Source organism: Pleurodeles waltl, chromosome 8 (genome assembly GCF_031143425.1).
Source record: "Pleurodeles waltl isolate 20211129_DDA chromosome 8, aPleWal1.hap1.20221129, whole genome shotgun sequence".
NCBI classification, from domain to species: Eukaryota; Metazoa; Chordata; class Amphibia; order Caudata; family Salamandridae; genus Pleurodeles; species Pleurodeles waltl.
In genome coordinates, this window is record NC_090447.1 from 225,652,708 (window position 1) to 225,680,557 (window position 27,850).

A 27,850-nucleotide genomic window follows, 5' to 3' on the forward strand; every position below is an offset into this window, starting at 1 on the left:
ATGAGCTCCACCACTCTCCTGATTACTCGGTTCCCACAACTTTGGGATTGGAATCCTCACTTATGTAGTCTTCCCATGTGACTGGATCTCCCATCATCCTATTGGTGGGGGGTGTCCTTGGTAGAAGCAAGGATTGGTGTTTGTGTCCATGCTAAGGTCCTGCAGGCTGTCACAAAGGAATGTCACTCAAGTCATTCAGCTCAGGAAAGTTTCTGGACTTCCCATCCATGGTGGTCCACATGCATGTGGGCTCTAATAATCCACATTTAGGGCCATATTTATACTTTTTGACGCAAAACTGCGCTAACGCAGTTTTGCGTCAAAAAAATTAGCGCCGGCTAACGCCATTCTGAAGCACCATGCGGGCGCCGTATTTAATCAATGACGTTAGCCAGCGTTAGCCGGCGGCGCTGCCTGGTGTGCTTGAAAAAAAATGACGTACACCAGGCAGCGCCGGCGTAGGGGGATATGGAGCTTGGGCGCCAAAAAATGCTTTTGCGCCATTTGTATCGACTCCCAACCCCCATTGAAATGACTCCTGTCTTAGCAAAGACAGGAGTCATGCCCCCTTGCCCAATGGCCATGCTCAGGGGACTTCTGTTCCCTGGGCATGGTCATTGGGCATAGTGGCATGTAGGGGGGCACAAATCAGGCCCCCCTATGCCACAAAAAAAATAAAAAAAAATACTTACCTGAACTTACCTTAATGTCCCTGGGATGGGTCCCTCCAGCCTTGGGTGTCCTCCTGGGGTGGGCAAGGGTGACAGGGGGTGTCTCTGGGGGCATGGGAGGGCACCTCTGGGCTCCTTCCGAGCCCACAGGTCCCTTAACGCCTGCCCTGACCAGACGCTAAAAAACGGCGCAAAAGTGGCTGGACGTCAGTTTTTTGGACCCGCCCACTCCCGGGCGTGAGTTTTGCCCGGGAGTGTAAATACGGCGCACATGCCTCAGAGTCAATTTTTTAGACGGGAACGCCTACCTTGCATATCATTAACGCAAAGTAGGTGTCCACGCTAAAAAATGACGCAAACTCCATGGACTTTGGCGCTAGACGCGTCTAACGCCAAAGTATAAATATGGAGTTAGTTTTGCGTCGGAATTGCGTAAAAAAAAACGACACAATTCCGGCGCAAACAGAGTATAAATATGCCCCTTAATGTCCATATGTGCAACATCAGTCATACTGACAAAGAGAACCTTTTTTCTCATTCACCTCTCTGGAGAAGTCCATTAATATGCAGATTTTGTGACAATTGTATTTGTAGGGGCCATGATTGTGGACTGCAGCCAGGATTTGACCAATCTGGTAGTGCCTCTGGAAACATGCATTTAGCAGGTGGGCTAATTTCCAGTAACACCTATGTGGGTGCAAATACGGTGAACTCATCAGGCACTCAACACCATCACCCACACAACTTCCACGCACAAAACACCACACACCACTACATATCACCACACATATCACCACACACACCACCCCACACATCACCCACACCACCCCATGGCACGGCAAAGACACCCCAGGTTCTCGGAGAAGGAGCTCAGGGTCATGGTGGAGGAAATTGTCCGGGTAGAGCCACAGCTATTCGGATCACAGGTGCAGCACACCTCAATTGCAAGGAAGATGGAGCTATGGTGAAGAATAGTCGACAGGGTCAACGCAGTGGGACAGCACCCAAGAAATTGGGACGACATCAGGAAGAGGTGGAACAACCTACGGGGGAAGGTGCGTTCCGTGGTCTCCAGACACCACCTGGCGGCGGACCCCCACCTCCTCCCCCACAACTAACAACATGGGAGGAGCAGGTCTTGGCGATTCTGCATCCTGAGGGCCTCGCAGGAGTCGGTGGAGGAATGGACTTTGGTAAGTCAAAGCTTTAACTGCCATATCCCCCACTCTACCTGCATGCTATCACAGACCCCCACCCTCACCCCCTCCCCTATCACTCCAACTCCTCACAAATGTACCAATAACACAAACCACACATCCAAACACCAATCCCTGCATGACACAACAAAGCATGGACACCCATCACTAAAGCATGCCCACTGCACATACCCATAACACCCCCCTCAACCATCATCACACAAGCCCCCACACAGGAATGCCATCCCTGGGGTACATGGTCACCCACCCATTGCACACCATGACACATATAGATACAATAATCATGTTTTTACACCCCTGGAGGACCCCTATCCAATGTCACCAGACAGGAGGGTCCAGACATCTCCACCCCACCCACAGAAGAGGCCCACAGTGATGACAGCTGCTCTGTCCTACTGGATCCAGATGACCAGCCCGGACCATCATGGGCCTCGGGACAGTCGGTTCCCCTCACACAGGCACAGTCCACCACAGACCTTCCACCCTCTGGTAACACCAGCACAGCACCCACCCAGCGGGCCCATACCTCCATCCCCAGGACACGTCAATCAGCTGTGTGTCCACCACTACACAGAACCCAGGATAACCCACCACCCCAACAACAACAGGGACCTGGGTGCAGTGGCAGTGGGTACACAGTCCAGGGGACGGAGGCCCAGGAACGCAGGAGAACTGGGAGGGCTGCTGTGCGACGGGGGCGGACAGGCCAAGGGAACCCACTCTCCACGAGGCCCTCTCATTCATCATTGAAGCATACCACCACTCCCAGGAGATGATGGCAACTGTCCTGGCCAAGTTTCAGGAGACCCAGCGCATGCAGGAGGAACAGTATTTGGGCTTCAGGGAGGAACTCAGAACCATCAGCTCCACCCTGGGCACCATCGTAGGGGTGCTGAAGGAAATACTTAACACCAGGAGGGACACTGTGGCACTCCAAGGGGCCCCTGACACTAGCATGGACGATGAACTGCCCACCACCTCCGCCGGCGCTAGTGGACCGGAGGCACCGCCAAAGAACCACCACACCAGCATCCCACCCCCTGCAAATGGAGAACCACCATGCAAACGGTCCCTGAGATCCAGGAACAAGACAGAGCACGATGCCAAGACCCCCGCCAAGAAATGAGACCACCCTGATTGTCATCCTACTGTCCCACTTTGTAACCCTGTCTACATTGGAACTGCCCCAGCTCCACTTCATATACCCGTATGGGCAATGCACCTGTGAGACTAATAGACTGGACTCTGCCATGGACATTCCTCCACCATCCCCCTCCACCATTTTACAACCCCCTCCAATATTGAGCACTTCAATAAACACCCTTGAAGCACAAAACAATCTGGATTCAGTCTGTGATTTTCAAAATTGTGTATTAGCAATTACAGTGACAAAATGCTTTTTAAAATGTCATGTCAACATACCTATGTCACACAGCTCAAGTCCATGAGGAATCTAAGCAGATGACACACACTGGAAACCACACCTGTGAAACCGTAAGGGAAAATGACAACTTAGTGACCATACACTGGGTGAAATTGACAGACAGGATAGAGGTAGAAGTGTTAAAGTACTTGTAGTAGGCAAAAATGCTTTCTCACCTGTGTGTCACTGGAAATATTGCTGGATGATTGAGTCCCTGTTGTCAATGTCTTCTTCCTCTGCTTCATCCTCATCACTGTCCACAGGCTCCACAGCTGCCACAACACCGCCATCTGGACCATCCTCCTGCAGAAAAGGCATCTGTCGTCGCAAAGCCAAGTTGTGAAGCATACAGCAGGCCACAATGATCTGGCACACCTTCTTTGGTGAGTAGAATAGGGATCCACCTGTCATATGGAGGCACCTGAACCTGGCCTTCAAGAGGCCGAAGGTGCGTTCGATCACCCTACTAGTCCGCCCATGGGCCTCATTGTAGCGTTCCTCTGCCCTGGTCCTGGGATTCCTCACTGGGGTCAGTAACCATGACAGGTTGGGGTAACCAGAGTCCCCTAATAGCCACACCCGGTGCCTCTGGAGTTGACCCATCACATAAGGGATGCTGCTATTCTGCAGGATGTAGGCGTCATGCACAGAGTCAGGGAACATAGCATTTACCTGGGAGATGTACTGGTCTGCCAAACATACCATCTGTACATTCATGGAATGATAACTCTTCCGGTTCCTGTACTCCTGTTCACTCCTGTGGGGAGGGACTAAAGCTACATGGGTCCCATCAATGGCACCTATGATGTTGGGGATATGTCCCATGGAGCACTGATAGCACATGCACTTGAGGGGGGATTCCTGTGGGATGGCGGATTGCTGACATCAGGTCTGGCTCCAACTGGGTAAACTGTTCCTGGATTGTGGCACGGTCAAACCTGTAGGTGATGATCAAACTTCTTTCCTCCATTGTCGATAGGGCCACCAGTTGTCGGTACACCGGAGGGTACCGCCATCTCCTCACATGTCCCAGCGGATGGTGCCTATGAAGGACAACAGCGACCACGGAGTCAAACAACTCAGAGGTATGTACCCACAGTCTACACAGAACACCATTCATACACAAAATGTGGCCCGTATTTGTGTTGTGAGACAAGGCCTAGGTATGTGTGACGCAGTTGGTAATCAGGCCATGTGGGCCCCTGAAATGGCGGCTGCCTGACCTCTAAACTGGGACAATGGGATGTGAGGTAACTGTGCTGGGGTTGTACACCGTTGCGGTAGGCGGTCGAAGACCACAGCACAATGCTGCATTGGTTAACATTGGACCTGAAGGGTCCCAGGAGCCAATGACGATGTACAGTGATGGTACGCACCGCCGCGGATATAACCGCCGCGGACATGACCGCCATTTTCCATCTGTCGATTCACTCGATACCTGATCTTCGACAGGAGAGGACCTACACTGCAAGTGCTGCTGTGACCTCGTTCTGGAAGAGACAATGGCTTGTGCATCAGGGGAAAGGGCCCCTGACTTCACTGCAGAGGAGTTGGAGAAGCTCGTCGACGGGGTCCTCCCCCAGTACACGCTACTCTACGGTCCTCCAGACCAACAGATAAGTACACAGGGAGCATGTTGTATGGGCTATGCCTGTGTGGAGAGGGATGGTTGTAAGAAGGGAGGGGGCACAGTTCTGCGTGCATGAAGGACTGTGAATGCATGTGCCACATGGCAAGGGTAGGGATGTGGGCCACTCACTTTGACGGTGCAGTTGGTAATGACTTCTCTTCTTCCCCTGTACATGTCATGTAGGTCAGCGCCCACCAGAAGAAGGATATTTGGCGTGCCATTGCCAAGGACGTCCGGACCCTGGGGGTCCACCACAGACGGAGCACCCACTGCCGTAAAGATGGGAGGACATTTGCCACTGGAGCAAGAAGACGGCGGAGGCTCAGCTGGGGATGGCCTCCCAACGTGGGAGGGGTGCCCGTCGAACCATGATCCCCCTGATGTTCAGGATCCTGGCGGTGGCCTACCCTGAGTTGGATGGGCGCTTGAGGGCATCACAGCAGACACAAGGGGGTGAGTACACTCTCATTCAGCAGACTTTGCGTGCAGTGAAGGTGTCTGGGTGGGGGAGGAGGGCTGTGGGTTTCCCTAGGCCAGGGCGAGTTCCGTAGGCAAGGACCCTCCGTAAGGCAGTCCATGTGGCACACCACCCCACCTCTGTTGAGTGCCAAGTACGGGTATTCATGCCCATGTGTCATCTATGTGTGCAGATATTCTCCATAGCCTTGTAGGCCATTTCCCAGGAATTGCATCTGTAGAGCCCAACAGCGCGACGTAGTGCAGGGAGCTGCTGTGTCTGTATTGTCCGCCAACGGTAGCGGTAAGCCATGCACTCAACCTGTCTTTCTTCTGTCGTCCCCCCACTTTTTGTGGTCTCCCTGTTCTTGTGTGCATTAGCATCATCAGTCGGAGGTACAGTGGCACCGGAGCACGAGGGAGCTGCATCCCACATGGCCATGGAGGGCCACACTACGGACTCAGAATAAACCAGTGGGACGGAGGGCGAGGGGAGCACCACGGCGTCACAGGATCTGCAACCAGCGACACGGACTCATCCTCCGATGGGAGCTCCCTTGTGGTGGCGGCAACATCTGTGCCCCCCGCATCTACAGGTACAGCCACCACCACCCCCTACCAGCACCACCTTCCCAGCAGCCCCTCAGCCATCCCACATGCCCGCTCACCCAGGAGGGTGGGCATCACCTTCGCCCCAAGCACCTCAGCCCCTGCCCCAGTCACCTCTGCTGCCCTCAGTGAGGAGGCCATTGACCTCCTCAGGTCCCTCACTGTTGGGCAGTCTACCATTTTGAATGCCATCCAGGGTGTAGAAAGGGAGTTGCAACACACAAATGCATTCCTGGAGGGCATTCATTCTGGTCAGGCTGCCCTTCAGACTCTGGCCTCAGCACTGATGGTAGCCATTGTCCCTGTGTCTAGCCTCCCCCCTCCAACTTCCTCCACCCAGACCCAATCCCCTGTACCTCTGCCTATCCCAAGCACACCATCAGACCAGCCTGCACACACCTCAACACACAAGGGAAGCTCAGGCAAACAGAAGCACCAAACATCCCACAGGCACTCATGCAAGCATCACACACATACAGACACACCAACATCCACTGCCTCCACTGTGTACCCCTCCTCCTCGTCTCCCTCCTCCCTCCCAGTCTCGTCTACACTCACACCTGCATGCACTACCACTACAGCCACTACGTCCCGCACCACCACACCCACCGCCACACCCCGCTCACGTGCACTCACCACCCCCACTACCATTTACATGTCCCCTGTGTCCTCTCCCAGTGTGTCTGTGATGCCCCCTCAAAGATACACAAACGCAGGCACACACCCACCCAACAGCCATCCAATCACAAAAGCCTCCAGCGCATGCACCTTCACCCAAAGTCACCAAACGTACACCTACTACGACCACCACCTCTTCATCCACTCCCAAACCCCCTCCAGCTACACGTCCCAGTGTCTCCCAAAAACTTTTCCTGTCCACCCTTAACCTATTTCCCACCACCACCCCCGTCCAAATCATAGGTCCCGTACTAGCACCTCAGCCAAAGAATCTCCGGGACCAGTGGTGACTGTTGTTACCGGTATGTGGCGTGCACCGGCCATCACGCCAACCAGTGTGGCACAGAGCCAGAGCAAAGCCAGTCCCCCCCCTGTGAAGCAGCAGAAGTTGGACAGTGCCCGGCGGAAGAGGGGGAAGACTCCAGCCAGCCAAGCCGCTCACAAGGGTCCCGGGGGGAGTGTCGACTCAGCTGTGACTCCTCCCAAGGTGGGGAAGGGGCAGAAGACACCTCCAAAGTCTGGGAGGAGCAGCACGGGGGAGAAGACCGCCATCATCCCGCTGCCCAGGAGGCCTCCGCCAGCCCCATCATCACTGCCCAGGAGGCCACCGCCAGCCCCATCGTCACTGCCCAGGAGGCCACCGCCAGAGTCACTGCCCAGGAGGCCACCGCCAGCCCCATCGTCACTGCCCAGGAGGCCACCGCCAGAGTCACTGCCCAGGAGGCCACCCCAGAGTCACTGCCCAGGAGGCCACCGCAAGCCCCATCGTCACTGCCCAGGAGGCCACCGCCAGAGTCACTGTCCAGGAGGCCACCGCCAGAGTCACTGCCCTGGAGGCCACTGCCAGCCACAGCCCAGCTGGCCCGGAGGGCCCCACAAGCCACAGCCCAGCTGACCCATGAAGGACCGCCAGCCACAGCCCTGCTGGGCAATGAAGGACCGCCTTGGCAAGGACGGCTGAACAGGTCAGACACTGGCAACTCAAGCACCGCTGAACAGGCCAAGGACCGCTGAACAGGCCAATGACCGCTGAACAGGGCAAAGACCGCCATGGCAAGGATCGCCATGGAAGCACTACTGAACAGGCCAAGGACCGCTGAACAGGGCAAAGACCGCCATGGCAAGGACAGCTGAACAGGGCAAAGACAGCCATGGAAGCAACCGCTGAACAGGCCAAGGACCGCTGCATACGGCAAAGACCGCCATGGAAAGCACCGCTAGCCCATTTGCGGCAGGGGCAGTGACGCAACTGGGACCGTCACGGGGTGAGTGCTGCACTCTGGGCACCAGTCCCCCTCCAGAACCAGTGGAGACCTGCATCCACTCCATCTGTCCTTGGCAGAATGAAGCACCTTGGGCACCAGTCCCCCTCCAGAACCAGTGGAGACCTGCATCCACTCTGTCTGTCCTTGGCAGGATAAAGCACTCCGGGCACCAGTCCCCCTCCAGAACCAGTGGAGACCTGCATCCACTCTGTCTGTCCTTGGCAGGATGAAGCACTCTGGGCACCAGTCCCCCTCCAGAACCAGTGGAGACCTGCATCCACTCCATCTGTCCTTGGCAGGATGAAGCACTCTGGGCACCAGTCCCCCTCCAGAACCAGTGGAGACCTGCATCCACTTGAGAGACTGTGGCTTTGCACTCCCCAGGATGGAACAGTGGGCAACCCACCCACTGTAGAGACTTGAGAGACTGTGGCTTTGCACTACCCTGGATTGCACATTGGGCAACCCACCCACTGTAGAGACTTGAGAGACTGCAGCTTTGCACTCCCCAGGATGGAACAGTGGGCAACCCACCCACTGTAGAGACTTGAGAGTCTGTGGCTTTGCACTCCCCAGGAAGGTACAGTGGGCAAACCACCCACTGTAGAGACTTGAGAGACTGTGGCTTTGCACTCCCCAGGATGGTACAGTGGGCAACCCACCCACTGTAGAGACTTGAGAGACTGTGGCTTTGCACTCCCCAGGATACATCAATGGGCATGGAGCTCCCTTGTGGATTTGGCGTGGTGCACTCATCCGGCTGAGGTGCCCTTCCTTCCCTTCCCCCTGAGGTGCCCGTTGTATTTCTATCTGATGACCCTGCAGTGTTCTCTCCGTTTGGATCGGATATCTTGTTAGGCCTCACCCATGTATTTTGGGCCCAGTGGTCCACGGACTATGAATGGTGCAATGCCTGCACTACTAATCATGGAGTATATTTTGTTTATTGTGTATATATATATATATATATGTATATATTTGCTTACTGTATTTTGATATATTACAATGGTTCCACTCATTTCCTTTTGTCTTTGCATTCTTCTGGGGGGATGGGGGTTGTTACTGTAATGTATAGATAAGCATTGGTGTGTGTGTTGTAGTGGGTGAGGGTCGGGGTTGGGGTGTTGAGTGTGTGTGTCTCTGTGTTTTTGCCTCCCCCATATCGTAGGTGCAGTACTCACGTGGTCTTCGCCGCCAGCGTTGATGCTCCTCATAGAAGAACAGGAAGACTAGCGCTGGAAGAATATGAAGTTCCGGCTCCATGGTGCCCTCCTTCCTCGTGGAGTGTGTAGAGGTGAGCGTTTTCCCTTTGAAATGGCTGTTTTCCGCTGTGTTTTAATCCGCGGTGAATCCGCCCCGGAAAAGGTGGCGGATTGGTAGGTTGTGATACTGTGGGCGGTACATTGTCTTCCGCCTGTCTGTTGGCGGTGACCGCCGCGCTGTTTGTTTGTACCGCCGTGGCGGTCAGAGTGTTAAAGTGGCTGTCTTTGTTGGCGGTTCCCGCCACGGTCATAATTGCAAAAATGTTACCGCCGGCCTGTTGTCGGTCTTACCGCCGCTTTAACACTGTTCACCAGGGTTGTAATGACCAACTTTGTCCCATAGATAATTGTCCAAGGCAGTATCTCTGCAGTGAGGGGGGAAGTTAGATGTAATGTGTTCCCCCAATGGTAGGTGTTGTTTGCCTTACATTATGACTATTTTTTGCCACCCTGGGGATCTGGCAGGGCTCCCCAACACATGGGGTGAGTAGTCCTTAGTGAGGAGGTAGAACACTGACATTTAGGGAGAGTCCCTCTCTAATTGGGCCCCCCTGGAGGTATAGGGGGAGTAGAGTTACTGTGGCACCCTGGGGGCCCCCAGCAGGGAGGCCACGTGGTGTGGTTGTGGTTTTCACAAAAGACAGCAGGGGAAGTCTATCAGTAGATGGAGGGGGGGGAAAGCCCTGCTTCCTCTGTGTTTTAATGCAGGGGCCGCATGGGTGCGTGAATATAAGTCTGTCAACTGCCATGGTCACCCTATCAGGAGGTCTGGGTGGGTTCATCTGCCAGCCCAATGGTGCTGAAAGGGACTGTGGTCAGCCATGGTGTAGGGATGTGAGCCATGCCCAGGGTCAAGACTGTTGCCAAGGCACGCCAATGTCGGCCAGAAATGGTTAGGAGGTCGGTCTCTGGGGGCAGGCAAGGAGCAATGTTATATCTATGTGACTTTTTGTCTCTCTGCAGGGGTTGGGAGGCATGGAAGAGTCATGACACCCTTCTGCGCTCTGCGGTCCTTCTGCGGGCACCACCCTAAGGATGTCTGGGTTTGCCCAAGGAGGTCAGCACAGCGAGATGTTGTGGGCCGCACCCAGGATCCTTGCTGCTTCTATGATGAGCTGGTGCAGATCAGGTGAGGTTTGAAGGCTCCTCACAGTTGGTGAGCAAGGACCACTGTGATATCTCACTGAGGGGCACACCAGTCCGCAGCACCGGCTAACGTCATTCCATTAATAAGGCGCCCGCATGGCATGTTGGAATGGCGTTAGCTGGCGGTAAAGATTTTGACGCACAACTGCGTTGGTGCAGTTGTGCGTCAAAAAGTATAAATATGGGCCTGAATCCCTTTCCTCACCACCAGGTTGAGAGACACATTGAACACTGGCAGGTGGAAGGGAGTCACATTAGCTCTCCACACTCCTCGGAGATGAAGATGACTGAGTGTGCCACAGGAGGTCAGAGTCTCAGTGCCTCATGCCATTGGACCGTCGCTAAAGGGCATGCTGGATTCTACTCCGGTAGCCTTTGACACTTATGAGACTCTTAGTTAAGCACCCATCTTTGTCAGCAGCCAAGTTCTGCCCCTAAAACAATTCATAATTGTAAGATATAAACATATATATGAACAGAGATGCTTTCGCCCACACATTTTCATTCGTGGGTATGTCCAAGTGTCAATCACATTTTGTTTCAGACCTCCATTGCAAGAACATGGGAGAATCTGCTCAGTCCACTCCATAAGTTGCTTCTTTGCACTGCAAGATTAGTGTGCTTCAGTGCCAAGCTGGTAGACCAGAAACAGTGAAAGCTCACTTTTTACTTTTTCTATTTAATTTTTTTAACACATATGCTGCCAATATTAGACTACAACATTTTTCCTTTCTTAACTTTTAGCCTATTAATTTATATTGTGTATGTGTGCAAGAAGCTCATGCAAAGGGGCCAAAACCATACTGATTGGGTTTGCCAATGGTTGTTTAAATGTTTCAACTTTTTAGTTCTAGTATAAGCTTTTCCACTTGTAAATGCTGGTCAAATCTTTCTCGTTGAGTGTGTCCACAATCATGATTCAAACATTCTCATGTTTTTTAATTAATGTTGTGCTTTTTGTATCTACTGATATGATATCAATTGTGAGGTTCTATTTTGGGTAAACTAGTGACATTCGCCCCCGATCTAAGAGGTTGAACGTTAAGGAATGTTGGTTCGATGTCTATAATATGCTAACACTACATATACAGAATTACAGATGGGTGTATTACAGGGATGGGTATAGAGGGGCTTTACAGAGATAGTTTTCAACAGGGTGTTCTGAATTACATCAAATAGACAATGAGAACGAAGTCTGAATTGCATATGATGCTACTCAGAACCCTGTGGTTAAAAGTATCCCTATATTTAACTTTTTACCCATCTATATTTATATGTTATGTATGCCCTTCCTCCAAATGATGTGCCCCTTCGTTCAACTGCTATGCAGGACCAGAGGAGATATAGGAGCCATACTTAGCATGTCAAAAATAATTGTAAAAAATAGAAGTCTTTTTGCAACCCACTCCCACTAGCCTGTGCTTTCCCTGCCCCTCAGGTGCTGTGCTTCAGTCTTTCTAGCATTGCTGTGACAGGCTCTCTAACAGGTCTATCACAGCAGTCTGGAATAGCTTTATGTTGTAGCAGTAGTGGTTTGCAATTCCTGTTACCCACCATTGTAATGTCACAGCAGTGAAAAACTGAAAGTAGAATCCATCCATTCATGCTAACAGTTCTCTGTGAGAGCCATGCATAACAGAAATATTGAAAAGTTAACAGTTTTTATATTTACCCTAAAAAGGTAAATGTTGGTCAATACCTTCTGGACAGATTTGACAAGGGTGGCTATGAAGTGAAAAAGTTACAACGGTAGTTGAACAAGTTTAATGTTTCTTACTTGCAGCCACTAGTTAACACTGCTGATGAACTAAATCTGAAGTGTCACTTCAGATTTGGACAGAACGCTTGACTAGAGAGTTCTTCACTTTGGGAAATACCTACAGCCCATTTCCCAGCTGATGTAAAATTACAATGTTTTACTGAAACTCACCATAAGTGTAAAATAATTCACCCTGCATATACTAATCGGGTGTCCCAGGTAATCGGATCGTAAAGTTACTTTTATGTACACTATGGGCCTGATTCTAACTTTGGAGGACGGTGTTAAACCGTCCCAAAAGTGGCGGATATACCACCTACCGTATTACGAGTCCATTATATCCTATGGAACTCGTAATACGGTAGGTGGTATATCCGCCACTTTTGGGACGGTTTAACACCGTCCTCCAAAGTTAGAATCAGGCCCTATATATGTTATGTAAAAGAAATGCACAATTATTATTCATGTGCCTCATGTACACAAGTTGTATTCACAAGATGTAGATGCAAACTGCACAGCAACATTTTACAAATCCAACTCGATTTAGGACAACAGTTCACAAAGTATAGCAATACAAGGAGTCACAGAATGACCTGTCTAATTGATGTTTAGTAGGTATGTTGCAATTTGCGAACCTTGTGATTGAGCACAATCACAGAGATGGTGTCCTGCTAGGATCAGCAGGCTACTATGTCTGATTGTGTTGTGAATTAAAAAAAAACATTTTTTCAATGCAGCATCTTTTCCTTAAAGGCAGCAGGACTGTATTTAAAAAACGTTTTTTTTTTTTTTTTTTTTTGCAAAGCATTTCACAGAGAGTTGGTAATAATCCAGTGCACCACTCTCAACGCTAGCTGAAAATTAATTTCATGATTCACAAGGGAGACCCTTTCCCATTTGTGAATCAAATACCATCTCCTTTGAGTTTTCGGTATGGAGCAGTGGTTTCCAATCTCAATTGCAGCAATAAAAAATTGTTACATTCCTCTCCAAATCATAAAAAAGAAGGTGACACCTCTTTCACGTCCCTGCGATTCAGACAATGTTGCAAAACCCCTTTTACGCTTCAGGAAGAATTTTCTAACTGTTAAATGGCTTTTGTATAACCCATTTTAAGCCACCGGCCCTGTTATTCTGAGACCACAGTGATTGTGATCAATAAAAGGATTTGTGCACAAGCCCACAGTTATTATTGGAGGTCCACACTTCCCACTGGAGACTATAGGTGATAATGTTTGCAATTTCTGAATTATACTTAAATGTACAGCGGCCATTTTTATTGAATATGCGAAGAAATGAAAACGAATATTTATGTAGAAGCTGCATTGCTGCCTTGTGGGCAATCCGAACGTTGTGAAGATGTAAAAAAGATGAGTTCATTCACTACTTACCATATAAGGAAATGTAAAATGGAAAACGTTTCTAACAATGGGGTGCTTCAGGAAATCAAGAAGCTTGTGCACTTTTGACTGAAACTAGAACAAGTAAAACAATTTATAATCACTATGGCCCTCATTCTGACCTTGGCGGTCTTTTCGCAAGACCGCCGAGTTACCGCCGCGGTGAAGACCGCCGACCGCGGCGGTATGCCGCTGTGCGCATTCTGACCGCTGGGAGCGTTCCGCCGGAAAACCGCCAGCAGCCACACTGGCGGTCGGCGGGAAAGTGGAGACTGGTCAACCTCCACCGCCACGCCAGCAGAACACCGCCCACAGAATTACGACCCACATTTCTGTGTGGCGGTCTTCTGTTGGCGGTCTTCTGTTGGCGGTCACCTCCCCATGGCTCCTGTCACCTCCCGGAGGACCAACGCACAAGGTAAGTTGACCGTCCGTGAGGGGAGGGGGTGGGGGGGTGTTGTGTGATGTGGGCGTGCATGGGGGTGTGCGTGTGAGTGTGTAGAGGGGGTGTGTGAGTGCGTGTATGCGGGCGGGGGGTGCTGCTGTGTCTATGGGTAATGTGTGCTGTTCGGCAGGTGCGCGTGTCTGCATGTATGTGTGCGGGTATGTGTCCCCGTTGTGTATGTGTGTGTAGGGGGTGTGTATATGTGCATGTTGGGGGTGTGTGCATGTCGGGGTGCATGTATGTGCATGTCGGGGTGGGGGTGGGGAGGGGGTTCGTACCACCTCTGGGGGGTGGCAGGGGGGTGGAGGGTGTGGGGGGAGGACTCGGGTGGGTAGTGGGGGGTGGGGGAGACCCCTATCAGTGCCAGGGAAGGAATTCCCTGGCCCCGATAGTGCTTACCGCCATGGTTCGCACGGCGGTTCCCGCCCGCAAGAAACCGCGGCGGTAGGCAGGGTCATAATACCCTTGGCGGTCTTGGGACGACCGCCGGGCCGGAGTGCGCAAACTCCAGCCCCGCGGTCATGACCGCCGTGGCGGTCGGAGTGGAGAAGTGGCGGTCGGTTGCGGCGGGGACCGCCGCGGTCAGAATGCCATTTTTAATACCACCGGTCTGTTCGCGGTCCGACCGCCGTCTCTCCGCCGACCGCCAGGGTCAGAATGAGGGCCTATGTATGTAAGGAGTCTAGTTTGGGTGAGGAACAGAACTGCGGATTGAATGCAATAAAGCGTATACAGAAGAATTTCATGCAATTATGCCTAAAGCAGCCGGTTAACACAACCAACAAACATGAAAAGAAATACGATGTTAGAAGAATGTACAGGTATAATAGAATCCTGACTATGCAGGGGACTGATGTTTGAAACTGAATATGCAATAGCCGGATATGGCTCTAAAGGATTTTGAAACAAACACAAAAGTGATTGAACGGTGTTTTGAATAAATCAGTGAGTTCCAGCTTGCATTCTATTGCACACTGCTACTTACTACAACAAATAATAAGGTGATGGATGAATACCTTGATTTGTAAGTATGGAAAGTCTGTCTGCCCCCACCTGTACAGTTGATCAGCACTAAGCACAAAATGCTGGTTTTCACAGCATCCTTACAGTCACTATGAGGTGAATATACTATAAATATAATGCCCTATTTGGTCTAAACCATTTCTCCGCTGAAGGCAGCAAATTATATGGCACACTTGCCTCAGTGTTATCCTCCCTCATCCAGCTAAACCAAGCAACTCTTCACTATTGCCATACAGTTTACCTGCCCGCAGCGAGCAAAACTCAATTCCCACATCACAGGAGCTCTGTAACGCCCTTGCAGACCACTTCCACAACAAAAGAGCAACCATCTGCAAGACCTTCAATTCCCAAACCTCCAACACAACCACCCTTATGAATTACATCCATCTGAAGCACATACCAACCCCTGCGGCCACTGGCTCTTCAACCTCAGAAGAGACAAGATCAGCTGCAAACTCATCATCAATGCATAGTTAACCACAGCCATCTTTCCTGACACCTGGGAACATGTTGAGGTCAGATTCATCCTCAAGAAACCCTTGGCAGACTTTAACTAACTTCAGAACTACTGGCCCATCTTGCTGCTCCCGTTCCCAGCCAAAGTCCTGCAGAAGGCCATCAACCTCGAACTCACTGAACACATGGAGAAAAACAACCTGTTAGACCCCTCCCAATCACATCAAATCAAATCAGGATTTAGTACACGCAACTACTCACCCGTAACAGCCTCAAGGCACTAAGCGGGTTAGTCCTCTGAGCTTCAGTTGAAGAGCCAGTTTTCAAGGTCTTTATTGCAATAAAGTAGCGATGGTGAATGTCTGAGATGCAGGGACAGGGTTTTCCAGCTCTTTGCTGTGAGGTAGACGAAGGATCTTCCACCAGCCGAGTCTTCCATATGCGGGGTATGGTGACTAGTGCTTGTTGAATGGATTAGAGTGTACTGGTGGGTGAGTAGAAGGTGATGCAGTGGTTGAGGTAGGAGGATCCAGGGTCATGGGGGCCTTGTATCTTGTAAGCTTGGTTGAGGAGTTTGAAGTTAATTCTTTTCTCGATAGAAAGCCAGCAGAGGTCTCTCAGGTGACTGGAGATTTGGTCACGGTGGGGAATGTCCAGGTTGAGTCTGGCAGAGGCGGTTTGGATGTGCTCTAGGTTCCAATCAGGATTCAGAACCAACTACAGCACAGAGGCAGCTCTGATCACCACAACAGACAACATCGGCACCCTACTCGACAGAGGAGAACCTGACACTCTGATCCTGCTTGACTGCTTCGCCACCTTTCAAATTGTCTCCCACCACACACTCATCGACCGCCTGCGCCAGACTGGAATAACAGATGCTCAGGTGGACGGCATCCTTACTCATGGGGCACACCCAGAAAGTATGCCTCCCCCCTTCACATTGCAAGCCAAGCACAACATCAGCAGCGATCTCCAGGGCTCATCCCTCCACCCAACACACTTCAACATCTGTATGACACCACTTGCATTCATCGTCCGATCACACAACAACATCTTCTCTTAAGCCGATGACACACATCTCATCCTATCACTCTCTGCTGACACCACCTCATTAGAAACGAACTCCCACAACTGCCTGAATAACATCTCAGCATGGCTGAAGGACAGCTGCTTAAAGCTTAACATGGACAAGAAGAAAGTTCTCATCTTCAGCAAACACACACCCTGTGGCATTGTTCATGGAGACCGTCTGAACTTATACCCACCCCTACTTCGAAAGACAACACCCGCAACCTTGGCACCATCCTAGACTGCGAACTCCCCATGAAACACTAGGTCAAAGCCATAGCCTCGGCTTGCTTCCACATGCTCTGCATGCTCCACAAAATCCTCAAATGGCTCCCCATCAACACTAGAAGGATAGCAACGCATGTCCTCTTCACCTGCAGACTGGACTACCGCAATCCACTTTGCAGGCACCACCGCCTAACTCATGCAAATGCTCCAGTCGAACCAAACTGCAGCCACCAGCCTTATCCTCAACCTTCCCAAGTGAACCCACATCACCCAGCACCTGAAAAACCTCCACTGGCTCCAGGACCAGAAGAGATACAACTTCTAGCTCCTGACCCACATCTACAAAGCCCTCCAAAACCAAGGACCCCCCTTTCTGCACTTCCACTGCCCCCCCAATAAACCTCTGCTCTGCACACCTAGTCCTCACACAGATCCCTCACACACACCACTGCTGCACAGGAGGATGCTCCTTCTCCAATCTTGCCGCCAAAGCCTGGAACACCCTCCACTTCCCCACCTCTACCTCACTGACCAACTTCAGGAAGTGCCTCAAGACCTGGCTCTTCAAATGGGACCTACATCCAGTGCCTGGATAACTTTGTGGGTGACAAGCCACACTATACAAATTCCCAATTGATTGATTGAGCCCTCCTCTATCTACTATGCCCCAAGTTTTCACATTTAATCAAAACTATTGCCTGACCAAAATATTGTGGTCAATTTGTTATGAATACAACAATACTGTGCACACAATGTTGAAGGTAAGTACATAGCTTTGAAATGGTCTACTATATGTTTGACTTTATATATCTTTAATAATATTTTCTTTGGGGGTGTTTTATTTTTTAGATTATGTTGATAAACATTTTTTGACGTTTTTAAACGTTATTGTTTATTAGTGTTTTCAATATTATTAATATACAATATTATTGCAGTGTATATTTTGTGTTTGTTGGGTGTGTTGGTGGAATATTTGGATAGTACTTTTTAATTTAATTTATTTGATGTTAATTATTTGTCCTATTTTTGCTGTAGCGTTTTCTTTGTTAATTACTTGTGTAAATGTTTAATACATTTACTTTCAAACGTATTGAATTTAAATTTGAAGTATTCGGGATTATTGGAGGATTGCATGGACAGTGTGTTTTATGAGTAGATTTAAATTTATTTTGATTAAATTATATTTATGATAAACATTTTAATTGTTTAATATATTTTAATTCAAGTCTTATGTTTGCTTTTCAGGTTTAAGGGTTTATTGGGTAATTGTGTGGACATTTTCCTAATATTTATTAATTAATGCAAGTTGATTTTTCTCTCATGGTTAAACATTTTACTCTCTTTAAATTTAATATATATTTAACACTGTAGTAATAAATATGTTCACTCTACAATAAATATTTCTGCAGTTCGCTTCTTCTGCATTATTTCCTTCAGAGACGTAGAAGGGTGTACCAGGGAGAGGCTGCATTATTCTCCACTGACTAAAGTCTAAAACATGCTGCATCTCTTTTTAAATTCAAATGACTTGAATCCTAAAGTACTTTCAAGTGAGACATGCACATAATAAATAAAGTATACAATTATGATTGCACGAATTTCTCTTAATGAAATACGTGCTTCTTGGGACTATGCTTTACGAACACATGTTCAACCTGAAATGTAAATATATCATAGAACATAACTAGGATGAGCTAAATAATTGGGGCACTCCTTTTCTTAGATGAAACGTGGAAATATGTGCTCATTTTGTATTTAAAGTGTTTAGCTGACTACAGTACACACTGCAGTTGTGATATCATGAATTATTTTTTAAGCTCACTATTATCGTGGGAGCCTTATTCCGCGACACTTGCTGTTTTTAGGGCACAAGCAAATAATTATGTCAAGTACAATAGAAAAACGCCACTAAACTGTACACAGAAAGTATTGCTCCTTCTTCAGGAGGCCTATGTCATGTGTGACACAATCAGCTAATTCTAGGCTTCTTGTCAGCATAACGTTCCTTGCTGGGAATTATGATTCCCAACTCACAACGCTACAGGGGAAACCACAAATCCCAGAATACAAATTGTTGCTTCTTAAAATGCACAGACTAGTTGAAGGTGTCGCAAACGATGTGGTATTATTTAGCAGATGTGTTTCTGAATACATCCCAGCACTAAGACGAATATTTTTTTTTTTCCATGTGTATTTTAAAATTCGAACATTTTTCATTCAAAAGGTTTTGATACACCAAAAAATAAGAAAGAAACTTATCATATTCCCTAATCACTGATCCATCAACCGAACTCATGCACAAGCCAACCTTGCCACTTTCAAAGTACCGATCACAGCCAAAGGCGAACGTGCAGTGTAATCTTTTATTGCAAAACACTTCTCCCAGAAAAATGTCAATGTTAGAAGATCGAACACTTCGGTTTTCGTGGTTAGAAAACCTAGGGGCATATTTATACTCCTTTTGCGCCGGAATTGCGTCTTTTTTTTTACGCAATTCCGACGCAAAACTAACTCCATATTTATACTTTGGCGTTAGACGCGTCTAGCGCCAAAGTCCATGGAGTTTGCGTCATTTTTTAGCGTGGACACCTACTTTGCATTAATGAGATGCAAGGTAGGCGTTCCCGTCTAAAAAATTTACTCCGAGGCATGTGCGCCGTATTTACACTCCCGGGCAAAATTCACGCCCGGGAGTGGGCGGGTCAAAAAAAATGACGTACGGCCGCTTTTGCGCCGTTTTTTAGCGCCTGCAAAAGGCAGGCGTTAAGGGACCTGTGGGCTCTGAAGGAGCCCAGAGGGGCCCTCCCATGCCCCCAGGGTCACCCCCTGTCACCCTTGCCCACCCCAGGAGGACACCGAAGGCTGGAGGGACACATCCCAGGGACATTAAGGTAAGTTCTGGTAAGTATTATTATTATTATTTTTTTTTTTGTGGCATAGGTGGGCCTGATTTGTGCCCCCCTACATGCCACTATGCCCAATGACCATGCCCAGGGGACAGAAGTCCCCTGGGCATGGCCATTGGGCAAGGGGGCATGACTCCTGTCTTTGCTAAGACAGGAGTCATTTCTATGGGGGTTGGGAGTCGAAAAAAATGGCGCAAATCGGGTTGAGGCGAAAAATTTGCCTCAGCCTGACTTGCCCCATTTTTTGAAGCCCAAGCTCCATATCCCCCTACGCCGGCGCTGCCTGGTGTACGTCGTTTTTTTCCACGCACACCAGGCAGCGCCGGTGGCTAACGCCGGCTAACGTCATTGATTAAATACGGCGCCCGCATGTTGCTTCAGAATGGCGTTAGCCGGCGCTAATTTTTTTGACGCAAAACTGCGTTAGCGCAGTTTTGCGTCAAAAAGTATAAATATGGCCCCTAATGCCCAAAAAATAAACGCATTTTATCATTTTTTCTTTTCAAGCATTATGTTCCATGATAACTAATTTTTAGGGAGAGAAACAGAAATAGTGCGTATATTGTTGCTCTTAGGACTAGGCGGTGTATGTTAAAGTCCCGATTTCTGACTTCTCAGCATGTGCGACCTTGAGCAATATCCTTATCCATGCGTCTCAATTACCTTCTATCAGTTGATACTCTTCAGTACTTCTAAGAGTTACATAAAAAATAGACTTACTCAGCTTATGGTCTTAAACTTTCGAGATCTTGTTGCTTGCACTTCTATTGAGTGTCCTGCACTTATCTGCATTGGAGGCTGGAAGCAGGATCTTCAGCAGAAGTGTCATCCAATGTAGAAAAATGCTTGCTCTCACAGATGCTTATAAGGGGCAACGTGATTAGGCAAGGATCTAACCTTAAATGCTTTTGTGTGTAGTCGCTGTTGGCATGCCCTGAGAGTGAAATGGTCACTTCAGAAGTGCAATATTTTCTGTCTTCGTCTTTAATAGCTTCTGTGCTCTCTGCGTCGAAAGAAGACTCATGTGAGTGTCTTCTACCCACGCACATGGGAGGGAACCCAGGTCTTTATACACGGATAGACTCTTTTCTTCAGTTTTGGGGTATATTTTGGATTTGCTTGAGTTCTACTTCAACTAAAACATATGTTGTAAATCACTAAAAAATCTATATGCTGTAATAAAAAACAATAGGGCTTCTTTACAAGCCCTTGCAACACCGTTGCATCATTTTTTGACGCAACAGCGGCACAAAGTAGTCCCCTACAGTGCACCACATTCACAAACTGCAAGTTTGTAAAGGCTTGAGCCACAATATACCTGTGTCAGATATAATCTATTCCAGTTAGGCATTCCCCGTTAGAAGCAATGAGGAACTGGTGCAGTGGAATCTACAAGATTTCACTGCGTCGTTCTGCGTCTTAACAGTGTCAAAAATGTAATGCCTGCTCAGAGGAAGCCTTAAAGTGACAAAAGGCTTTTTAGACTGCGGACTTTCCATGCATTACTTGAGTGGCGTCATTTTTTACACTAGTCAAGCAGTGCGTCATTTTAGCACCACAGATGCATCAGAATTTCTGATGCATCTGTGGACACTGTGCGGTATGGCGCGCCATCCCCAAAATACAGCAATTCCATGGCATTGTTAGGGGGCACAGGGCAGCACAAGAAATCTGCTGCATCGCCTTCTTGAAATAAGTCCCAATGTTCAGTAAATAGTAATATGTAATAGCAAATTTGTTTATGTGTGGTTGTTTTATGAGTACGTTGGATTTGTATTGTTTCTGTAAAAATTTACTGTTTATTTTCTAAATAAATTTTTTGTTAAATTTACAATTAAATATTTTACATTTAAAAAACATATCTTGCACTTATATGGGGGTGGTGAATGTGATCTATCCTAAATGCATGCACTTTTCACAATGTTTGTTACACTGGGACAAGAACAGTAAATCTGGCCCTTCCAATGCATGTAGTTCCTCAGTAGTTGTTGGACTGGAATTATACTTCTAAATGTTACCCCTCTACCAATGTATGCAGTTAACTCAATGTTTGTTATACTGGATTTAGAAAAGTAAGTCTGCCACTCAAGTATATTCATTTTTCTCAATATTTGTTGGACTGGAGTTACAATATAAGTCTGAAACCACTTCAACGTGTACATTTTACTCAAAGTTTGTAATACTTGAGTTAGAAAAGCACATCTTACTCTAAAACACATACAGGTTTGTAAAAAAGATTTTTTTTTACTACAGTTTTTGCATTTTTCTTTGTGGTAGAAATGTTTTCCTATTTTGAGGTTTTCGTCATTTTTTGCATGCACAGTGCAGTGGTCTCCCTGGGTTCCTTTGCACCTGTAATCCACCAGGCTTTTCATGGCAATGCTACCACCATGAAACCGCTGGTGGAGAAGGGGGTCATAATCTCCAGGACAGCGCTGCTTGCAGTGCTGCCTTGGCAGATTAGGACTGCCACCATCCTCCAGACAGCAGAGATCCTGGCAGAGCTAGTGGCCCTATCACCAGGATTGCATAATGGTGGTCAGTCCACCGTATTGGGGGCGATCCAGACCACCACCGCAAGTGTTGCGGCCTGTATACCGCCACATTAGAAATAAGGCCCACAGTGTTTGTTCACTGTACAAATATAATACCAAGAGCCAACAACTCAGTGGCAGCTAATAATGAATTTTCAGTGTGTACAAATTATACATCAATTCATACTTTAGGATTGAATTAATGACAAATGGGTATGAAGGAAATATGTATATTTTTTAAATGTATCTAAGATGATGAGTTTAAGAATTGTGGTCATTGTTACAACTCTAAATTTGAGGTTACCCTTCATATCATGTGATTCGGAGGGCACATTGCAAAATGTGTTCTTTCTTGCACACCCTGGCTTGATCCAATTGTTAATAATACATGTTCTACCATTCTCTGTTTCCAAACTACTCTCAATAAGAATGGTACCTTACTTGTGTGGCTTGGCCTATTGCCCAATACAGGAAAAGCTTTAGAACACAACAAGGAAAGATCAAGACTTTCCTTTTCATAGGAAACTGCAATATTTCGGCAAGTTCCCACCCAGCACCCAGGGAACCTACCAAACCCAGATGTTTCTAAAATGTATGCACCTAGGGGAGTTGAGTGATACGTGACCTGCGTTTATTTCTGTTTTCCTACCCAGCTTGCTTTGCAAACATCAAAGTATTGCTAAAATCACTAATGTTCCTCACATTTCCTTTAAGGTGAGTGCAAGAATCTTTGGGGAATCACTAAAGTCTGTGAATTGCTGCACTGGTGTGACCTCCAACCTACCAAATCTAAACATTTCTGAAATGTAGACATTGAGTGGAATGCAGGGTGATGTTGGTGATGTGGATTGCACTATGATTTCTTGTAAAGTTCCTGGATGCTATTGCCGTCTGACACCATCCCATTATTTAAACTAAATCCCCAGGTTTAGTGGGCTGTCTACGAATCAGTAAGGGCATATTTGGGTTGAACCTCATTGCTGTCACCCCAGGAGGGCAGAAAGTTTAAGGGAGTACTTTCCTAGGACTACTGTGCCACCCCACTACTTCCTAGTGCCTGGAAAGGTGGCCCTACACATGAGAATCATCCTCCTGTGGCAGTTTCCAAAATATTGAGTTTGAAAATTGCCCTATTCTCAGAATTAGGTATTAGCGACCACAAACGTGTTACAGAATCACAGCTTGTGACATATCTAATTAATATTCTTAGGGTATGTCGAATTGCAACCCACTATAAATTGGTAATTTGTGAACCAATCTATTAGTACATACACTGCAACAATTTACAGGGTAAAACCTATAATCCAAAGAACTAGAGTATTTTTAATGCAACAATAAATTGATTCACAATTTATTGTTGCATTTACACCATTAGCACATAGGTTAGCTCTCAAATTACCACTCTGGTAGCAAAAATACTGAGTGCAAATTGCAAACAGTATTTTGTGGCCAGTTTTACATACATCTGGGCCAGTGTCTTACACCTAATTATGGGGTTTGTCTTATGCACGTGCAATGCCTGACATTTCTTTGTAAAATATGCCTGAGAGAGGTGCGGCATCCTTCAGAAGCATTTTTCTATTATAACAAGTACAAGAAGGTGCACGGTCTTACCTCCCACCCAAAGATATTAGCACCAGGCATTTATAAATAATGCTGTTGTCATTTAAAAAAACAAAAAATGAGATTGAATGAGCAGAAGGTAGTCGGCACCACTGCTTACCAATTATTTTGAGTAAAAAGTGCTCATGAGATTCCCCTTCTGACCCAAAGAGCACCCATACCCTGCTGAACTGAGTTACAAGGGCATATTTATACTTTTTGGTGCCTAACTGCACTAACGTACCAAAAGGTTAGCACCCGCTTGCGTCATGCCTGAGCACCAGCCAGGGCACCATATTTATGGAATGGTGCAAGCCGGTGCAAAGGGTGGGCTGCGTAAAAAAAAAATGATGTTGGCCGGGTGGGGCTAGTGGTATGGGAGAAGGAGGTTTTGAAGCAAAAAATAATGTTAGGCTGGTTAGAGTAAAAAAAAAAGATGATTCTAACCAGCCTAGCATCATTTTCTGATGCAAAACCATCCATACCACATAACTCCTGTCTTAGAAAAGGCAGGAGTCATGTCCACCATAGCCAACACAGGGGACCAGTGTCCCCTGGCCATGGCCATTGCACCCTGTGCCATGCAGGGGACCCCAAGCTGGCCCCTGATGGCATTTTAATAAAAAAGAAATACTTACCTATACTTACCCAATTTATCTGGGATGGGGTTCCCCATCCTCCGGTGTCCCTCTGGTGTGGGTGGGGGTGTTCCTGGGGCTTGAAGAGGGCACCTGTGGACCCATTCCATGGTGTTTAACCATTGAAATGGGTTCAAAGGTACCTTCACGCCTCATCTGACCCAGGTGTTAAATAATGGTGCAAAGCAAGCTTTGCACCATTAATTAGCCCCTCCTCCCAACTGTGCGTCATTTTAGCACGGGTGGATAAATATGGGGCTATGTGGTTAGCACCATTTTTTAGATGGGAGCGCCTACTTTGCATCTCATTGATGCAAGGTAGGTTCACACATCTAAAAAATTGTGCAAACTCCGATATTTTGAAGGTAGACGGGTCTAATGCCAAAATATAATTATGAAGTTAGTTTTGCGCTGAATTTGCATAAAAAACAATAACGCAAATTCAGTGGAAATGGGGTATAAATATGCCCCTTAGTTCCTTCTGCAAAAAAATCAAGCCTCTATTTATAGCTTAATGAGTCAGTGCACATCAACATCCCCAAATGTCACATATCAAAACACATATTTGAGATCTAAAAATGTAATTTTCAGGGCCTTGCTCAAAGAGCCATACTTAGAGGGTTATTTAGGGTTTTGAAGTTGGAGTGACGTCTGTCAATAAGTGTCCTATCCACCGCTGTGCTATAACAAGCTGTGTAGTGTACTTTTTTGCAAATGGCGCTATACAACCCTTATCCATATATAAGTGCGTAATCAAATTCGGGTCTGAGCTTGACTCAACCAATTTGTCTGTCTCATGCTTTTCTCTAGAACCACGCTATGGCATTTCCCCCTCACTCTCCTTATTTCTGCACCAAAATAAAACACCACAAACTAAGCGAAAGATAGCCGCTGTAACTATGAATGAGCATATATAAAAATCCGAAGCGTGAATGTTTTCCACTGCAGTTGCAATTTTATAAACATGCATAACAAAAAGCACAAATAAGTGCAGGACCTGCAACAGAATTGAACCATTCTGAAAGATTAGGGGTCAGTAGGCACAGCGTAAACTTTCTACAACTTTATTGTCTCGATAATTGATTTCATTACAGCCGCTAAGGTGTATGCAGAATACCAAAAATAGGTTTGTTTGTTAAGTCAGTTGAGGACAGAGCCATTATCAAATACTGTTCCCCGCTTTCATATCGTTATACATTGTACTTTGTTCACCAGGAAAGATCAAGATTTAGCTTTTCATATGAAGCTGCAATATTTGTGCAGGTTCTCACCGGACAGCCAGGTAAACCTACCAAACCCAGATGTTTCTAAAAAGTAAGCACCTGGGGGAGATGAGTGATGTGTGCTCTGCATGAAGCTTTGATTTCCTACCCAGCTTGTTCTGCAAACATAAAGGTGCTAACGCGTCCCATTATGTTAATTTATTACACATTAGGACTCGTTTTAGGCCAATGAATCTTTTGACCCACTTGAGAGACACTGTAGGATGAGATAGCTAATCAATATGTCAATCAATATATCAATAATGTCATCAATATTCACCACAACAATATATTTCACTTTAGTCAAAGTCATTAATCAAATTGGCGACGCAACCATGACCTTTCAGCCATGAATAACCACACCAGTTAATGGAATTTTGTGAGTTTTATTTCCTATTGGATACAATCTAAGATTAGGTGCGCCAATCTCAAAGCCAAGAAACACAACAGCATAGTTACGATATGGCAACTTTGATACGATTTCAATAAAGCATAGATCATAAACATTAGAATATACCACGGCGTGAACATAGGTCAGAATATAGCAGAATATCGATATCACGTCAGTTCAACAAAGCATTGTCTTGCTCGTTTGTCTGATTACGTCAATTTAATGATCACATGTCCTAACCACTAATTAGCATTGGCATGTTGGGCTTCATGCGAAACAATTTAGAACACAAATGGATACATTCATCTTCCAAGTTCTGAAGAAAAAGAACATTTGCAGGGTCATGGCCCTTTGCAAGTCAGCACACTGGAAAAGCAGAAAATGCATTTAATATGAGAGCTGAGCAGCTAATACCACAGCTTATACTAACTTAAGGCCTATAAAGAGTTTCAATACAGATTCAACAATATAGATGTTAATATAGGTTTAACTGATCATAACATAAACATTTTATTTGTCATTATTAGTTTGCGTATACATTGGTGGCCACTCTCTGTGGTCACAATTTGAGTGCTCGTTTAAGCAAATCACTATTATTATAGTTTTCTATGCAGCATTATCACACATTAGTATATAAACATTTCATTTTAATATAGGTTATGTAGACTACGCTCTCTCAAAGGTATTGCTAAAGTCACAAATTTTCCTCACATTTCCTTGAAGGAGAGTGCAAGAATCTTCATTGTACTTTGTTTATCAGCACATGTGCGTCTTTTAATTCAAGCGCCCTGCTTCACATCCAATTTGGAAGATATTCGTTCTTTTCTTAAGTTGCTTTAGAGAATCAGTTTGACTAACGGTTCTACAAAGTATTCTGTAATATTGTCCGACTGGCTTCCCACATGATTTGTTTACTTATCTAGTCAGTTTTGAATAATATGCACATGTGCAGCTGCCTAAAATCAAATACCCGCATATCTGTGCCCTTCCATTGAAATAGGAGAGAGCTAAATAATTTCATTGACTGAATTTGTGATATTTTTACAGAGGAATCTTGCGTTAAACTCAAATGGGCCTGATTCACAAAAGTAAACTTCGGCATCTATGTACATTTAGGATTGTTTACTAGTCACAAATTTATTTTACAGGTAGAATCTTTACGACCGCGCAGTCTCAGCTCCGCACATAAAACGCTAGGACAATCCTATACTCCATAGTCGTAAAGATACCACTAATAAAATACATTTGCTTTCACATTTAGAAAAAATGTGTGATCCTGTCAAACCTTTATGCCTTGCCATTACCCTTAACTTAAGAGAGGACGAGTTCAATTTTTTTTAGTTCACTTCTGAGGGGGTCTTACAAGCAACTCATTCAGTAACATAGAGGGGTGGCTTCTCCGTTAGGGTGGAGGAGCGTTGACCCTCCCGCCAGCAGCAGCAGCTGCTAAACCATTACCGGAAAATGATAATAAAATGAGTTTATTATCATTTTCTGGTAAAGGGAGCATGGTCACGGGGGTGATGAGCAGCAAGGGGGAGTGCTCAGCACTTCCCCTCACTGCACATGTATGTTTGGCTGCCCGTCCTGAGGCTGCTCTGAGCAGTGTCAGAATTTGCCACAGGGCAGGCTGAGAGCCTGTGCCTGCCTGCAGAGATGGAGAAGTGGAGTGGCGCGAAGGCAGGGAAGGTAACTTTAAAAAAATAATAATAATAATTAAATGAATGTTTATTCCCCCACCCCCCTGCATCACCCTCCCCTTCTGCATGCCCCAAGCC